An 18,545-nucleotide genomic window follows, 5' to 3' on the forward strand; every position below is an offset into this window, starting at 1 on the left:
ATCAGGGTGCGTCAGTGACAGTACAGGGTGCGTCAGAGACAGATTAGGGTGCATCTGAGACAGATCAGAGTGCACCAGAGACAGATCAGTGTGCGTCAGAGGCAGATCAGTGTGCGTCAGTGACAGATCAGGGTGCATCAGAGACAGATCAGTGTGTGTCAGAGACAGATCAGGGTGCGTCAGAGACAGATCAGGGTGCGTCAGAGACAGATCAGGGTGTGTCAGAGACAGATCAGGGTGCGTCAGAGGCAGATCAGGGTGCATCAGAGGCAGATCAGGGTGCGTCAGAGGCAGATCAGAGTGCACCAGAGACAGATCAGGGTGCGTCAGAGGCAGATCAGGGTGCATCAGAGACAGATCAGGTTGCGGCAGAGACAGATCATGCTGCTTCAGAGACAGATCACGCTGCGTCAGAGACAGATCATGCTGCGTCAGAGACAAATCAGGGTTGCATCAGAGACAGATCAGGGTGCGTCAGTGACAGATCAGGGTGCGTCAGAGGCAGATCAGAGTGCACCAGAGACAGATCAGAGTGCGTCAGAGGCAGATCAGTGTGCGTCAGAGACAGATCAGTGTGCATCAGAGACAGATCAGTGTGCGTCAGAGACAGATCAGGGTGCGTCAGAGATAGATCAGGGTGCGTCAGAGACAGATCAGGGTGGATCAGAGGCAGATCAGGTTACGTCAGACGCAGATCAGGGTACGTCAGAGACAGATCATGGTGCACCAGAGACAGATCAGGGTGCGTCAGAGACAGATCAGGGTGCATCAGATACAGATCAGGGTGCGTCATAGGCAGATCATGGTGCGTCCGAGACAGATCAGGGTGCGTCAGGGACAGATCAGGGTGCGTCAGAGGCAGATCAGGGTGCGTCAGAGACAAATCAGAATGTGTGTCAGAGGCAGATAAGGGTGCGTCAGGGACAGATCAGGTTGCGTCAAAGGCAGATAAGAGTGCGTCAGTTACAGATCAGGGTGCGTCAGAGACAGATCAGGGTGCGTCAGAGACAGATCAGGGTGCATCAGAGACAGATCAGTGTGCATCAGAGACAGATCAGGGTGCATCAGATACAGATCAGTGTGCGTCAGAGACAGATCAGGGAGCGTCAGAGACAGATCAGGGTGTGTCAGAGAGAGATCAGGGTGCATCAGAGACAGATCAGGTTGCGTCAGAGATAGATCAGGGTGCAGCAGAGGCAGATCAGGGTGCGGCAGAGACAGATCATGCTGCATCAGAGACAGATCACGCTGCGTCAGAGACAGATCATGCTGCGTCAGAGACAAATCAGGGTGCATCAGAGACAGATCAGGGTGCGTCAGTGACAGATCAGGTTGCGTCAGAGACAGATCAGAGTGCGTCAGAGGCAGATTAGGGTGCATCTGAGATAGATCAGAGTGCACCAGGGACAGTTCAGTGTGCATCAGAGGCAGAGTAGTGTGCGTCAGAGACAGATCAGGGTGCATCAGAGACAGATCAGGGTGCGTCAGAGACAGATCAGGGTGCGTCAGAGGCAGATCAGGGTGCATCAGAGACAGATCAGGTTGCGTCAGAGATAGATCAGGGTGCAGCAGAGACAGATCAGGGTGCGGCAGAGACAGATCATGCTGCATCAGAGACAGATCACGCTGCGTCAGAGACAGATCATGCTGCGTCAGAGACAAATCAGGGTGCATCATAGACAGATCAGGGTGCGTCAGTGACAGATCAGGGTGCGTCAGAGACAGATTAGGGTGCATCTGAGAAAGATCAGAGGGCACCAGAGACAGATCAGTGTGCGTCAGAGGCAGATCAGTGTGCGTCAGAGAAAGATCAGGGTGCGTCAGAGACAGATCAGGGTGCGTCAGAGACAGATCAGGGTGCGTCAGGGACAGATCAGGGTGCGTCAGAGGCATATAAGGGTGTGTCAGTGACAGATCAGGGAGCGTCAGAGACAGGTCAGGGTGCGTCAGAGGCCGAAAATGGTGCGTCAGGGACAGATCAGGGTGCGTCAGAGGCAGATCAGTGTGCATCAGAGACAGATCAGGGAGTGTCAGAGACAGATCAGGGAGTGTCAGAGACAGATCAGGGTGTGTCAGAGACAGATCAGGGTGCATCAGAGACAGATCAGGTTGCGTCAGAGATAGATCAGGGTGCAGCAGAAACAGATCAGGCTGCGGCAGAGACAGATCAGGGTGCATCAGAGACAGATCAGGGTGCGTCAGTTACAGATCAGGGTGCGTCAGAGACAGATCAGGGTGCGTCAGAGGCAGATTAGGGTGCATCTGAGACAGATCAGAGTGCACCAGAGACAGATCAGGGTGCATCAGAGGCAGATCAGTGTGCGTCAGAGACAGATCAGGTGCATCAGAGACAGATCAGTGTGCGTCAGAGACAGATCAGGGTGCATCAGAGACAGATCAGGGTGCGTCAGAGACAGATCAGGGTGCGTCAGAGGCAGATCAGGGTGCATCAGAGACAGATCAGGTTGCGTCAGAGATAGATCAGGGTGCAGCAGACACAGATCAGGGTGCGGCAGAGACAGATCATGCTGCATCAGAGACAGATCACGCTGCGTCAGAGACAGATCATGCTGCGTCAGAGACAAATCAGGGTGCATCAGAGACAGATCAGGGTGCGTCAGTGACAGATCAGGGTGCGTCAGAGACAGATTAGGATGCATCTGAGACAGATCAGAGTGCACCAGAGACAGATCAGTGTTCGTCAGATGTAGATCAGTGTGCGTCAGAGACAGATCAGGGTGCGTCAGAGACAGATCAGGGTGCGTCAGAGGCAGAATATGTTGCATCAGAGACAGATCAGAGTGCACCAGAGACAGATCAGTGTGCGTCAGAGGCAGATCCGTGTGCGTCAGAGACAGATCAGAGTGCATCGGAGACAGATCAGTGTGCGTCAGAGGCAGATCTGTGTGCGTCAGAGACAGATCAGTGTGCATCAGAGGCAGATCAGGGTGCATCAGAGACAGATCAGTGTGCACCAGAGAAAGATCAGGGTGCGTCAGAGACAGATCAGGGTGCGTCAGGAACAGATCAGGGTGCGTCAGGGACAGATCACGCTTAGTCAGAGACAGATCACGCTGCATCAGAGACAGATCAGCGTGCGCCAGAGAAGATCACGCTGCATCAGAGACAGATCTGGATGCATCAGAGACAGATTAGTGTGCGTTAGAGGCAGATCAGGGTGCACCAGTGGCAGATCAGGGTGAACCAGAGGAAGATCAGGGTGCACAAGAGACAGATCAGGGTGCACAAGAGACAGATCAGGGTGCGTCAGAGACAGATCAGGGGGCGTCAGAGAAAGAACAGGGTGCACCAGAGGCAGATTAGGGTGCATCGGAGACAGATCAGGGTGCGTCAGAGACAGATCAGGGTGCGTCAGTGGCAGATGAGGGTGCATCAGAGACAGATCAGAGTGCACCAGAGACAGATCAGGGTGCGTCAGGGACAGATCAGGGTGCGTCAGGGACAGATCAGGGTGCGTCAGAGACAGATCAGGGTGCGTCAGATGCAGATTAGGGTGCATCTGAGACAGATCAGGGTGCGTCAGAGGCAGATTAGGGTGCATCTGAGACAGATCAGAGTGCACCAGAGACAGTTCAGTGTGCATCAGAGGCAGATCAGTGTGCGTCAGAGACAGATCAGGTGCATCAGAGACAGATCAGTGTGCGTCAGAGACAGATCAGGGTGCATCAGAGACAGATCAGGGTGCGTCAGAGACAGATCAGGGTGCGTCAGAGGCAGATCAGGGTGCATCAGAGACAGATCAGGTTGCGTCAGAGATAGATCAGGGTGCAGCAGAGACAGATCAGGGTGCGGCAGAGACAGATCATGCTGCATCAGAGACAGATCACGCTGCGTCAGAGACAGATCATGCTGCGTCAGAGACAAATCAGGGTGCATCATAGACAGATCAGGGTGCGTCAGTGACAGATCAGGGTGCGTCAGAGACAGATTAGGGTGCATCTGAGAAAGATCAGAGTGCACCAGAGACAGATCAGTGTGCGTCAGAGGCAGATCAGTGTGCGTCAGAGACAGATCAGGGTGCGTCAGAGACAGATCAGGGTGCGTCAGAGACAGATCAGGGTGCGTCAGGGACAGATCAGGGTGCGTCAGAGGCATATAAGGGTGTGTCAGTGACAGATCAGGGAGCGTCAGAGACAGGTCAGGGTGCGTCAGAGGCCGAAAAGGGTGCGTCAGGGACAGATCAGGGTGCGTCAGAGGCAGATCAGTGTGCATCAGAGACAGATCAGGGAGTGTCAGAGACAGATCAGGGTGTGTCAGAGACAGATCAGGGTGCATCAGAGACAGATCAGGGTGCATCAGAGACAGATCAGGTTGCGTCAGAGATAGATCAGGGTGCAGCAGAAACAGATCAGGCTGCGGCAGAGACAGATCAGGGTGCATCAGAGACAGATCAGGGTGCGTCAGTGACAGATCAGGGTGCGTCAGAGACAGATCAGGGTGCGTCAGAGGCAGATTATGGTGCATCTGAGACAGATCAGAGTGCACCAGAGACAGATCAGTGTGCATCAGAGGCAGATCAGTGTGCGTCAGAGACAGATCAGGTGCATCAGAGACAGATCAGTGTGCGTCAGAGACAGATCAGGGTGCATCAGAGACAGATCAGGGTGCGTCAGAGACAGATCAGGGTGCGTCCGAGGCTGATCAGGGTGCATCAGAGACAGATCAGGTTGCGTCAGTGATAGATCAGGGTGCAGCAGAGACAGATCAGGGTGCGGCAGAGACAGATCATGCTGCATCAGAGACAGATCACGCTGCGTCAGAGACAGATCATGCTGCGTCAGAGACAAATCAGGGTGCATCAGAGACAGATCAGGGTGCGTCAGTGACAGATCAGGGTGCGTCAGAGACAGATTAGGATGCATCTGAGACAGATCAGAGTGCACCAGAGACAGATCAGTGTTCGTCAGAGGTAGATCAGTGTGCGTCAGAGACAGATCAGGGTGCGTCAGAGACAGATCAGGGTGCGTCAGAGGCAGAATATGTTGCATCAGAGACAGATCAGAGTGCACCAGAGACAGATCAGTGTGCGTCAGAGGCAGATCCGTGTGCGTCAGAGACAGATCAGAGTGCATCGGAGACAGATCAGTGTGCGTCAGAGGCAGATCTGTGTGCGTCAGAGACAGATCAGGGTGCATCAGAGGCAGATCAGGGTGCATCAGAGACAGATCAGTGTGCACCAGAGAAAGATCAGGGTGCGTCAGAGACAGATCAGGGTGCGTCAGGAACAGATCAGGGTGCGTCAGGGACAGATCACGCTTAGTCAGAGACAGATCACGCTGCATCAGAGACAGATCAGCGTGCGCCAGAGAAGATCACGCTGCATCAGAGACAGATCTGGATGCATCAGAGACAGATTAGTGTGCGTTAGAGGCAGATCAGGGTGCACCAGTGGCAGATCAGGGTGAACCAGAGGAAGATCAGGGTGCACAAGAGACAGATCAGGGTGCACAAGAGACAGATCAGGGTGCACAAGAGACAGATCAGGGGGCGTCAGAGAAAGAACAGGGTGCACCAGAGGCAGATTAGGGTGCATCGGAGACAGATCAGGGTGCGTCAGAGACAGATCAGGGTGCGTCAGTGGCAGATGAGGGTGCATCAGAGACAGATCAGGGTGCACCAGAGACAGATCAGGGTGCGTCAGGGACAGATCAGGGTGCGTCAGGGACAGATCAGGGTGCGTCAGAGACAGATCAGGGTGCGTCAGATGCAGATTAGGGTGCATCTGAGACAGATCAGGGTGCGTCAGAGGCAGATTAGGGTGCATCTGAGACAGATCAGAGTGCACCAGAAACAGTTCAGTGTGCATCAGATGCAGATCAGTGTGCGTCAGAGACAGATCAGGGTGCATCAGAGGCAGATCAGGGTGCGTCAGAGAAAGATCAGGGTGCACCAGAGACAGATCAGGGTGCGTCAGAGGCAGATCAGGGTGCATCAGAGACAGATCAGGGTGCGGCAGAGACAGATCATGCTGCATCAGAGACAGATCACGCTGCGTCAGAGACAGATCATGCTGCGTCAGAGACAAATCAGGGTGCATCAGAAACAGATCAGGGTGCGTCAGTGACAGATCAGGGTGCGTCAGAGGCAGATTAGGGTGCATCTGAGACAGATCAGAGTGCACCAGAAACCGAACAGTGTGCGTCAGAGGCAGATCAGTGTGCGTCAGAGACAGATCAGGGTGCATCAGAGACAGATCAGTGTGCGTCAGAGACAGATCAGGGTGCGTCAGAGACAGATCAGGGTGCGTCAGAGACAGATCAGGGTGCGTCAGAGACAGATCAGGGTGCGTCAGAGGCAGATCAGGGTGCGTCAGAGGCAGATCAGGATGCATCAGAGGCAGATCAGGCTGCGTCAGAGACAGATCAGGGTGCAAAGAGGCAGATTAGGGTGTGTCAGAGACAGTTCAGGGTGCGTCAGAGACAGATCAGGTTGCACCAGAGACAGATCAGGGAACACCAGAGACAGATCAGTGTGCACCAGAAGCAGATCAGGTTGCGTCAGAGACAGATCAGGGTGTTTCAGAGACAGAGCAGTGTGCACTAGAAATAGATCAGGGTGCGTCAGAGGCAGATCAGGATGCGTCACACACAGATCAGGGTGCGTCAGAGTCAGATAAGGGTACGTCAGGGACAGATCAGGGTGCGTCAAAGGCAGATAAGATTGCGTCAGTTACAGATCAGGGTGCGTCAGAGACAGATCAGGGTGCGTCAGAGACAGATCAGGGTGCATCAGAGACAGATCAGTGTGCGTCAGAGACAGATCAGGGTGCGTCAGAGACAGATAAGGGTGCGTCAGGGACAGATCAGGGTGCGTCAGAGGCAGATCAGGGTACATCAGAGACACATCAGGGTGCATCAGATACAGATCAGTGTGCGTCAGCGGCAGATCAGGGAGCGTCAGAGACAGATCAGGGTGTGTCAGAGACAGATCAGGGTGCATAAGAGACAGATCAGGTTGCGTCAGAGATAGATCAGGGTGCAGCAGAGACAGATCAGGGTGCGGCAGAGACAGATCATGCTGCATCAGAGACAGATCACGCTGCGTCAGAGACAGATCACGCTGCGTCAGAGACAGATCATGCTGCGTCAGAGACAAATCAGGGTGCATCAGAGACAGATCAGGGTGCGTCAGTGACAGATCAGGGTGCATCAGAGACAGATCAGGGTGCGTCAGAGGCAGATTAGGGTGCATCTGAGACAGATCAGAGTGCACCAGAGACAGTTCAGTGTGCATCAGAGGCAGATCAGTGTGCGTCAGAGACAGATCAGGGTGCATCAGAGACAGATCAGGGTGCGTCAGAGACAGATCAGGGTGCGTCAGAGGCACATCAGGGTGCATCAGAGACAGATCAGGTTGCGTCAGAGATAGATCAGGGTGCGGCAGAGACAGATCAGGGTGCGGCAGAGTCAGATCATGCTGCATCAGAGACAGATCACGCTGCGTCAGAGATAGATCATGCTGCGTCAGAGACAAATCAGGGTGCATCAGAGACAGATCAGAGTGCACCAGAGACAGATCAGTGTGTGTCAGAGGCAGATAAGGGTCCGTCAGGGACAGATCAGATTGCGTCAGGGACAGATCAGGGTGCGTCAGAGTCAGAGAAGGGTACGTCAGGGACAGATCAGGGTGCGTCAAAGGCAGATAAGAGTGCGTCAGGTACAGATCAGGGTGCGTCAGAGACAGATCAGGGTGCGTCAGAGACAGATCAGGGTGCATCAGAGACAGATCAGTGTGGGTCAGAGACAGATCAGTGTGCGTCAGAGACAGATCAGGGTGCGTCAGGGACAGATCAGGGTGCGTCAGAGGCAGATAAGGGTGCGTCAGTGACAGATCAGGGTGCGTCAGAGACAGGTCAGGGTGCGTCAGAGGCATAAAAGTGTGCGTCAGGGACAGATCAGGGTGCGTCAGCGGCAGATCAGTGTGCATCAGAGACAGATCAGGGTGCATCAGATACAGATCAGTGTGCGTCAGAGACAGATCAGGGAGCGTCAGAGACAGATCAGGGAGCGTCAGAGACAGATCAGGGTGTGTCAGAGAGAGATCAGGGTGCTTCAGAGACAGATCAGGTTGCGTCAGACATAGATCAGGGTGCAGCAGAGACAGATCATGCTGCGTCAGAGACAAATCAGGGTGCATCAGAGACAGATCAGGGTGCGTCAGTGACGGATCAGGGTGCGTCAGAGACAGATCAGGGTGCGTCAGAGGCAGATTAGGGTGCATCTGAGATAGATCAGAGTGCACCAGAGACCGTTCAGTGTGCATCAGAGGCAGATTAGTGTGCGTCAGAGACAGATCAGGGTGCGTCAGAGACAGATCAGGGTGCGTCAGAGACAGATCAGGGTGCGTCAGAGACAGATCAGGGTGCGTCAGAGGCAGATCAGGGTGCATCAGAGACAGATCAGGTTGCGTCAGAGATAGATCAGGGTGCAGCAGAGACAGATCAGTGTGCGGCAGAGACAGATCATGCTGCATCAGAGACAGATCACGCTGCGTCAGAGACAGATCATGCTGCGTCAGAGACAAATCAGGGTGCATCAGAGACAGATCAGGGTGCGTCAGTGACAGATCAGGGTGCGTCAGAGACAGATTAGGGTGCATCAGAGACAGATCAGAGTGCGTCAGAGACAGATCAGGGAGTGTCAGAGACAGATCAGGGTGCGTCAGAGACAGATCAGGGTGCATCAGAGACAGATCAGGTTGCGTCAGAGATAGATCAGGGTGCAGCAGAGACAGATCATGATGCGGCAGAGACAGATCATGCTGCATCAGAGACAGATCACGCTGCGTCAGAGACAGATCATGCTGCGTCAGAGACAAATCAGGGTGCATCAGAGACAGATCAGGGTGCGTCAGTGACAGATCAGGGTGCGTCAGAGACAGATCAGGGTGCGTCAGAGGCAGATTAGGGTGCATCTGAGACAGATCAGAGTGCACCAGAGACAGATCAGTGTGCATCAGAGGCAGATCAGTGTGCGTCAGAGACAGATCAGGTGCATCAGAGAAAGAACAGTGTGCGTCGGAGACAGATCAGGGTGCATCAGAGACAGATCAGGGTGCGTCAGAGACAGATCAGGGTGCGTCAGAGGCAGATCAGGGTGCATCAGAGACAGATCAGGTTGCGTCAGAGATAGATCAGGGTGCAGCAGAGACAGATCAGCGTGCGGCAGAGACAGATCATGCTTCATCAGAGACAGATCACGCTGCGTCAGAGACAGATCATGCTGCGTCAGAGACGAATCAGGGTGCATCAGAGACAGATCAGGGTGCGTCAGTGACAGTACAGGGTGCGTCAGAGACAGAATGGCTGCATCTGAGACAGATCAGAGTGCACCAGAGACAGATCAGTGTGCGTCAGAGGCAGATCAGTGTGCGTCAGTGACAGATCAGGGTGCATCAGAGACAGATCAGTGTGTGTCAGAGAGAGATCAGGGTGCGTCAGAGACAGATCAGGGCGCGTCAGAGACAGATCAGGGTGTGTCAGAGACAGATCAGGGTGCGTCAGAGGCAGATCAGGGTGCGTCAGAGGCAGATCAGGGTGCGTCAGAGGCAGATCAGAGTGCACCAGAGACAGATCAGGGTGCGTCAGAGGCAGATCAGGGTGCATCAGAGACAGATCAGTTTGCAGCAGAGACAGATCATGCTGCATCAGAGACAGATCACGCTGCGTCAGAGACAGATCATGCTGCGTCAGAGACAAATCAGGGTGCATCAGAGACAGATCAGGGTGCGTCAGTGACAGATCAGGGTGCGTCAGTGACAGATCAGGGTGCGTCAGAGACAGATCAGGGTGCGTCAGAGGCAGATTAGGTTGCATCTGAGACAGATCAGAGTGCCCCAGAGACATTTCAGTGTGCATCAGAGGCAGATCAGTGTGCGTCAGAGACAGATCAGGGTGCATCAGAGACAGATCAGGGTGCGTCAGAGACAGAGCAGGGTGCTTCAGAGACAGATCAGGGTGCACCAGAGACAGATCAGGGTGCGTCAGAGGCATATAAGGGTGCATCAGTGACAGATCAGGGTGCGTCAGAGACAGGTCAGGGTGCGTCAGAGGCAGAAAAGGGTGCGTCAGGGAGAGATCAGGGTGCGTCAGCGGCAGATCAGTGTGCATTCAGAGACACATCAGGGTGCATCAGATACAGATCAGTGTGCGTCAGAGACAGATCAGGGAGTGTCAGAGACAGATCAGGGTGTGTCAGAGACAGATCAGGGTGCATCAGAGACAGATCAGGTTGCGTCAGAGATAGATCAGGGTGCAGCAGAGACAGATCAGGGTGCGGCAGAGACAGATCATGCTGCATCAGAGACAGATCACGCTGCGTCAGAGACAGATCATGCTGCGACAGAGACAAATCAGCGTGCATCAGAGACAGATCAGGGGGCGTCAGTGACAGATCAGGGTGCGTCAGAGACAGATCAGGGTGCGTCAGAGGCAGATTAGGGTGCATCTGAGACAGATCAGAGTGCACCAGAGACAGATCAGTGTGCGTCAGAGACAGATCAGGGTGCATCAGTGACAGATCAGGGTGCGTCAGAGACAGATCAGGTTGCGTCAGAGGCAGATCAGGGTGCATCAGAGACAGATCAGGTTGCGTCAGATATAGATCAGGGTGCAGCAGAGACAGATCAGGGTGCGGCAGAGACAGATCATGCTGCATCAGAGACAGATCACGCTGCGTCAGAGACAGATCATGCTGCGTCAGAGACAAATCAGGGTGCATCAGAGACAGATCAGGGTGCGTCAGTGACAGTACAGGGTGCGTCAGAGACAGATTAGGGTGCATCAGAGACAGATCAGAGTGCACCAGAGACAGATCAGTGTGCGTCAGAGGCAGATCAGTGTGCGTCAGTGACAGATCAGGCTGCATCAGAGACAGATCAGTGTGTGTCAGAGACAGATCAGGGTGCGTCAGAGACAGATCAGGGTGCGTCAAAGACAGATCAGGGTGCGTCAGAGACAGATCAGGGTGCGTCAGAGACAGATCAGGGTGCGTCAGAGACAGATCAGGGTGCGTCAGAGACAGATCAGGGTGCGTCAGAGACAGATCAGGGTGCATCAGAGGCAGATCAGGGTGCGTCAGAGGCAGATCAGAGTGCACCAGAGACAGATCAGGGTGCGTCAGAGGCAGATCAGGGTGCATCAGAGACAGATAAGGTTGCGGCAGAGACAGATCATGCTGCATCAGAGACAGATCACGCTGCGTCAGAGACAGATCATGCTGCGTCAGAGACAAATCAGGCTGCATCAGAGACAGATCAGGGTGCGTCAGTGACAGATCAGGGTGCTTCAGAGACAGATCAGGGTGCGTCAGAGGCAGATTAGGGTGCATCTGAGACAGATCAGAGTGCACCAGAGACAGATCAGTGTGCATCAGAGGCAGATCAGTGTGCGTCAGAGACAGATCAGGTGCATCAGAGACAGATCAGGTGCATCAGAGACAGATCAGTGTGCGTCAGAGACAGATCAGGGTGCATCAGAGACAGATCAGGGTGCGTCAGAGACAGATCAGGGTGCGTCAGAGGCAGATTAGGGTGCATCAGAGACAGATCAGTTTGCGTCAGAGATAGATCAGGGTGCAGCAGAGTCAGATCAGGGTGCGGCAGAGACAGATCATGCTGCATCAGAGACAGATCACGCTGCGTCAGAGACAGATCATGCTGCGTCAGAGACAAATCAGGGTGCATCAGAGACAGATCAGGGTGCGTCAGTGACAGTACAGGGTGCGTCAGAGACAGATTAGGCTGCATCTGAGACAGATCAGAGTGCACCAGAGACAGATCAGTGTGCGTCAGAGGCAGATCAGTGTGCGTCAGTGACAGATCAGGGTGCATCAGCGACAGATCAGTTTGTGTCAGAGACAGATCAGGGTGCGTCAGAGACAGATCAGGGTGCGTCAGAGACAGATCAGGGTCTGTCAGAGACAGATCAGGGTGCGTCAGAGGCAGATCAGGGTGCATCAGAGGCAGATCAGTGTGCGTCAGAGGCAGATCAGAGTGCACCAGAGACAGATCAGGTTGCGTCAGAGATAGATCAGGGTGCAGCAGAGACAGATCAGGGTGCGGCAGAGACAGATCATGCTGCATCAGAGACAGATCACGCTGCGTCAGAGACAGATCATGCTGCGTCAGAGACAAATCAGGGTGCATCAGAGACAGATCAGGGTGCGTGAGTGACAGATCAGGGTGCGTCAGCGGCAGATTAGGGTGCATCTGAGACAGATCAGAGTGCATCAGGTACAGATCAGTGCGCGTCAGAGACAGATCAGGGAGTGTCAGAGACAGATCAGGGTGTGTCAGAGACAGATCAGGGTGCATCAGAGACAGATCAGGGTGCGTCAGTGACACATCAGGGTGCGTCAGAGACAGACCAGGGTGCAGCAGAGACAGATCAGTGTGCGGCAGAGACAGATCATGCTGCATCAGAGACAGATCACGCTGCGTCAGAGACAGATCACGCTGCGTCAGAGACAGATCATGCTGCGTCAGAGACAAATCAGGGTGCATCAGAGACAGATCAGGGTGCATCAGTGACAGATCAGGGTGCGTCAGAGACAGATCAGGGTGCGTCAGAGCCAGGTTAGGGTGCATCTGAGACAGATCAGAGTGCACCAGAGACAGATCAGTGTGCATCAGAGACAGATCAGTGTGCGTCAGAGACAGATCAGGTGCATCAGAGACAGATCAGTGTGCGTCAGAGACAGATCAGGGTGCGTCAGAGACAGATCAGGGTGCGTCAGAGGCAGATCAGGGTGCGTCAGAGGCAGATCAGGGTGCATCAGAGACAGATCAGGTTGCGTCAGAGATAGATCAGGGTGCAGCAGAGACAGATCAGTGTGCGGCAGAGACAGATCATGCTGCATCAGAGACAGATCACGCTGCGTCAGAGACAGATCATGCTGCGTCAGAGACAAATCAGGGTGCATCAGAGACAGATCAGGGTGCGTCAGTGACAGTACAGGGTGCGTCAGAGACAGATTAGGGTGCATCTGATACAGATCAGAGTGCACCAGAGACAGATCAGTCTGCGTCAGAGGCAGATCAGTGTGCGTCAGTGACAGATCAGGGTGCATCAGAGACAGATCAGTTTGTGTCAGAGACAGATCAGGGTGCGTCAGAGACAGATCAGGGTGCGTCAGAGACAGATCAGGGTGTGTCAGAGACAGATCAGGGTGCGTCAGAGGCAGATCAGTGTGCATCAGAGGCAGATCAGGGTGCGTCAGAGGCAGATCAGAGTGCACCAGAGACAGATCAGGGTGCGTCAGAGGCAGATCAGGGTGCATCAGAGACAGATCAGGTTGCGGCAGAGACAGACCATGCTGCATCAGAGACAGATCACGCTGCGTCAGAGACAGATCATGCTGCGTCAGAGACAAATCAGGGTGCATCAGACACAGATCAGGGTGCGTCAGTGACAGATCAGGGTGCGTCAGAGGCAGATTAGGGTGCATCTGAGACAGATCAGAGTGCACCAGAGACAGATCAGGGTGCGTCAGAGGCAGATCAGTGTGCGTCAGAGACAGATCAGGGTGCGTCAGAGACAGATCAGGGTGCGTCAGAGACAGATCAGGGTGCGTCAGAGGCAGATCAGGTTACGTCAGACGCAGATCAGGGTACGTCCGAGACAGATCAGGGTGCACCAGAGACAGATCAGGGTGCGTCAGAGACAGATCAGGGTGCATCAGAGACAGATCAGGGTGCGTCATAGGCAGATCATGGTGCGTCAGAGACAGATCAGGGTGCGTCAGGGACAGATCAGGGTGCGTCAGAGGCAGATCAGGGTACCTCAGAGACAGATCAGTGTGTGTCAGAGGCAGATAAGGGTGCGTCAGGTACAGATCAGGTTGCGTCAGACACAGATCAGGGTGCGTCAGAGTCAGATAAGGGTACGTCAGGGACAGATCAGGGTGCGTCAAAGGCAGATAAGAGTGCGTCAGGTACAGATCAGGGTGCGTCAGAGACAGATCAGGGTGCATCAGAGACAGATCAGGGTGCATCAGAGACAGATCAGTGTGCGTCAGAGACAGATCAGGGTGCGTCAGGGACAGATCAGGGTGCGTCAGAGGCAGATAAGGGTGCGTCAGTGACAGATCAGGGTGCGTCAGAGACAGGTCAGTGTGCGTCAGAGGCAGATCAGTGTGCGTCAGAGGCAGATCAGGGTGCGTCAGAGGCAGATCAGGGTGCACCAGAGACAGATCAGGGTGCGTCAGCGGCAGATCAGGGTGCGTCAGCGGCAGATCAGGGTGCGTCAGCGGCAGATCAGGGTGTACCAGAGACAGATCAGGCTGCGTCTGCGGCAGATTAGGGTGTACCAGAGACAGATCAGGGTGCGTCAGATGCAGATCAGGGTGCATCAGAGACAGATCAGGGTGCGTCAGAGACAGATCAGTGTGCATCAGAGACAGATCAGTGTGCATCAGAGACAGATCAGGGTGCGTCAGAGACAGATCAGGGTGCGTCAGAGACAGATCAGGGTGCGTCAGTGACAGATCAGGGTGCGTCAGTGACAGATCAGGGTACGTCAGAGACAGATCAGGGTGCATCAGAGACAGATCAGGGTGCATCAGAGACAGATCAGGGTGCGTCAGAGACAGAGCAGGGTGAGTCAGAGACAGATCAGTGTGTATCAGTGACAGATCAGTGTGCATCAGAGACAGATCAGTGTGCACCAGTGACAGATCAGGGTGCGTCAGAGGCAGATCAGGGTGCACCAGAGACAGATCAGGGTGCACCAGAGACAGATCAGAGTGCACCAGAGACAGATCAGGGCGCGTCAGCGACAGAAAAGTGTGTACCCGAGACAGATTAGGGTACGTCAGAGGCAGATCAGGGTGCGTCAGACGCAGATCAGGGTGCGTCAGAGACAGATCAGGGTGCTCCAGAGACAGATCAGGGTGCTCCAGAGACAGATCAGGGTGCGTCAGAGGCAGATCAGTGTGTACCAGAGACAGATCAGGCTGCGTCTGCGGCAGATCAGGGTGTACCAAAGACAGACCAGGGTGCGTCAGACGCAGATCAGGGTGCGTCAGAGGCAGATAAGGTGTGTCAGGGACAGATCAGGGTACGTCAGGGACAGATCAGGGTGCGTCAGAGGCAGATCAGGGTGCGTCAGAGGCAGATCAGGGAGCATCTGTGACAGATCAGGGTGCATGAGAGACAAATCAGGGTGCATCAAAGACAGATCAGTGTGCGTCAGAGATAGATCAGGGTGCCTCAGAGACAGATCAGGGTGCGTCAGAGACAGATCACGCTGCGTCAGAGACAGATCAGGGTGCGTCAGAGAAAGATCAGGGTGCGTCAGAGACAGTTCACGCTGCGACAGAGACAGATCAGGGTGCGTCAGAGACAGATCACGCTGCGTCAGAGACAGATCAGGCTGCGTCAGAGAAATATCAGTGTGCGTCAAAGACAGATCAGGGTGAGTCAGAGAAAGATCAGGGTGCGTCAGGTATAGATCACACTGCGTCAGGGACAGATCAGTGTGCATCAGAGACAGATCAGTGTGCGTCTGAGACAGATCAGGGTGCGTCAGTGACAGATCAAGGTGCGTCAGAGACAGATCAAGGTGCGTCAGAGACAGATCAGGGTACGTCAGAGACAGATCAGGCTACGTCAGAGACAGATCAGGCTACGTCAGAGACATATTGGGGCGCGTCAGAGACAGAGCAGGGTGAGTCAGAGACAGATCAGGGTGTATCAGTGACAGATCAGTGTGCATCAGAGACAGATCACGCTGCGTCAGAGGCAGATCAGGGTGCATCAGAGACAGATCAGTTTGCACCAGTGACAGATCAGGGTGCGTCAGAGGCAGATCAGAGTGCACCAGAGACAGATCAGGGCGCGTTAGCGGCAGAAAAGGGTGTACCCGAGACAGATCAGGGTGCATCAGAGACAGATCAGTGTGCGTCTGAGATAGATCAGCGTGCACCAGTGGTAGGTCAGGCTGCACCAGAGGCTGAACAGTCTGCCCCAGAGGCAGATCAGGGTGCGTCAGATACAGATCAGGGTGCACGAGTGGCACATCAGGGTGCACCAGAGGCAGATCAGGAGGCACAAAAGACAGATAAGGGTGCACAAGAGACAGATCAGGGTGCATCAGAGAAGATCAGGGTCCGTCAGAGACAGATCAGGGTGCATTAGAGACAGATCAGGGTGCGTCAGAGACAGATCAGTGTCCGTCAGAGACAGATCAGGGTGCGTTAGGGAAGATAAGGTTGCGTCAGAGACAGATCAGGGTGCCTCAGAGGCAGATCAGGGTGTGTCAGAGACAGATCAGGGTGCAAAAGAGGCAGATCAGGGTGCGTCAGAGACAGATAAGGGTGCGTCAGAGACAGATCAGAGTGCGTCAGAGGCAGATCAGGGTGCGTCAGAGACAGACCATGGTGCATCAGAGACAGATCAGAGTGCGTCAGAGGCAGATCAGGGTGCGTCAGAGACAGATCAGGGTGCAAAAGAGACAGATCAGTGTCCGTCAGAGACAGATCAGGGCGGGTCAGGGACAGATTAGGCTGCATCAGAGACAGATCAGTGTGCACCAGAAACAGATCAGTGTGCATCAGAGATAGAGCAGGGTGCATTAGAGACAGATCAGGGTGCGTCAGGGACAAATCAGGGTGCGTCAGAGGCAGATCAGGATGCATCACGGACAGATCATGGTGCGTCAGAGACAGATCAGGGTGCGTCAGAGACAGATCAGGGTGCGTCAGGGACAGATCAGGGTGCGTTAGAGGCAGATCAGGGTGCCTCAGAGACAGATCAGTGTGTGTCAGAGGCAGATCAGGGTGCGTCAGAGACAGATCAGGGTGCCTCAGAGACAGATCAGGGTGCGTCAGAGACAGATCAGGGTGCGTCATAGGCAGATCATGGTGCGTCAGAGACAGATCAGGGTGCGTCAGGGACAGATCAGGGTGCGTCAGAGGCAGATCAGGGTGCCTCAGAGACAGATCAGTTTGTGTCAGAGGCAGATAAGTTTGCGTCAGGGACAGATCAGTTTGTGTCAGAGACAGATCAGGGTGCGTCAGAGACAGATCAGGGTGCGTCAGGGACAGATCTGGGTGTGTCAGTGGCAGAACAGGGTGCATCAGATACAGATTAGTGTGCGTCAGAGACAGATCAGGGAGCGTCAGAGACAGATCAGGGTGTGTCAGAGACAGATCGGGGTGCATCAGAGAAAGATCAGGTTGCGTCAGAGATAGATCAGGGTGAGGCAGGGACAGATCAGGGTGTGTCAGAGACAGATCAGGGTGCATAGAGACAGATCAGGTTGCGTAACAGATACATCAGGGTGCGTCAGAGACAGATCATGGTGAACCAGAGACAGATCAGGGTGCGACAGAGGCAGATCAGGTTTCATCAGAGACAGATCAGGGTGCGCCAGAGACAGATCAGGCTGCATCAGAGGCAGATCAGGGTGAATCAGAGAAAGATCAGGGTGCACCAGATACAAATCAGGTTGCGTCAGAGACAGATCACGCTGCGTCAGAGACAGATCAGGGTGCGTCTGAGATAGATCAGCGTGCACCAGTGGTAGGTCAGGCTGCACCAGAGGCTGAACAGTTGCCCCAGAGGCAGGTCAGGGTGCGTCAGATACAGATCAGGGTGCACGAGTGGCACATCAGGGTGCACCAGAGGCAGATCAGGAGGCACAAAAGACAGATCAGGGTGCACAAGAGACAGATCAGGGTGCATCAGAGATAGATCAGGGTGCAGCAGAGGCAGATCAGGGTGCATTAGAGACAGATCAGGGTGCGTCAGGGACAGATCAGTGTCCGTCAGAGACAGATCAGGGAGCGTTAGGGAAGATAAGGTTGCGTCATAGACAGATCAGGGTGCCTCAGAGGCAGATCAGGGTGTGTCAGAGACAGATCAGAGTGCACCAGAGACAGATCAGTGTGCGTCAGAGGCAGATCAGTGTGCGTCAGAGGCAGATCAGTGTGCGTCATAGACAGATCTGGGTGCATCAGAGACAGATCAGGGTGCGTCAGAGGCAGATTATGGTGCATCAGAGACAAATCAGGGTGCGTCAGTCACAGATCAGGGTGCGTCAGAGACAGATCAGGGTGCGTCAGAGACAGATCAGGGTGCGTCAGAGGCAGATTAGGGTGCATCAGAGACAGATCAGAGTGCACCAGAGACAGATCAGTGTGCGTCAGAGGCAGATCAGTGTGCGTCAGAGACAGATCAATGTGCATCAGAGACAGATCAGTGTGCGTCAGAGGCAGATCAGTGTGCATCAGAGACAGATCAGGGTGCATCAGAGGCAGAACAGGGTGCATCAGAGACAGATCAGGGTGCACCAGAGACAGATCAGGGTGCGTCAGGGACAGATTAGTGTGCGTCAGAGACAGATCAGGGTGCGTCAGTGACAGACAAGGGTGGTTCAGAGACAGATCAGGGTACGACAGAGACAGATCAGGGTGCATCAGAGACAGATCAGAGTGCCTCAGAGACAGATCAGGGTGCGTCAGAGGCAGATCAGTGTGCGTCAGAGACAGATAAGGTTGCGTCAGATACAGATCAGGGTGCATCAC

Source organism: Carcharodon carcharias, chromosome 13, assembly GCF_017639515.1.
Source record: "Carcharodon carcharias isolate sCarCar2 chromosome 13, sCarCar2.pri, whole genome shotgun sequence".
NCBI lineage: Eukaryota > Metazoa > Chordata > Chondrichthyes > Lamniformes > Lamnidae > Carcharodon > Carcharodon carcharias.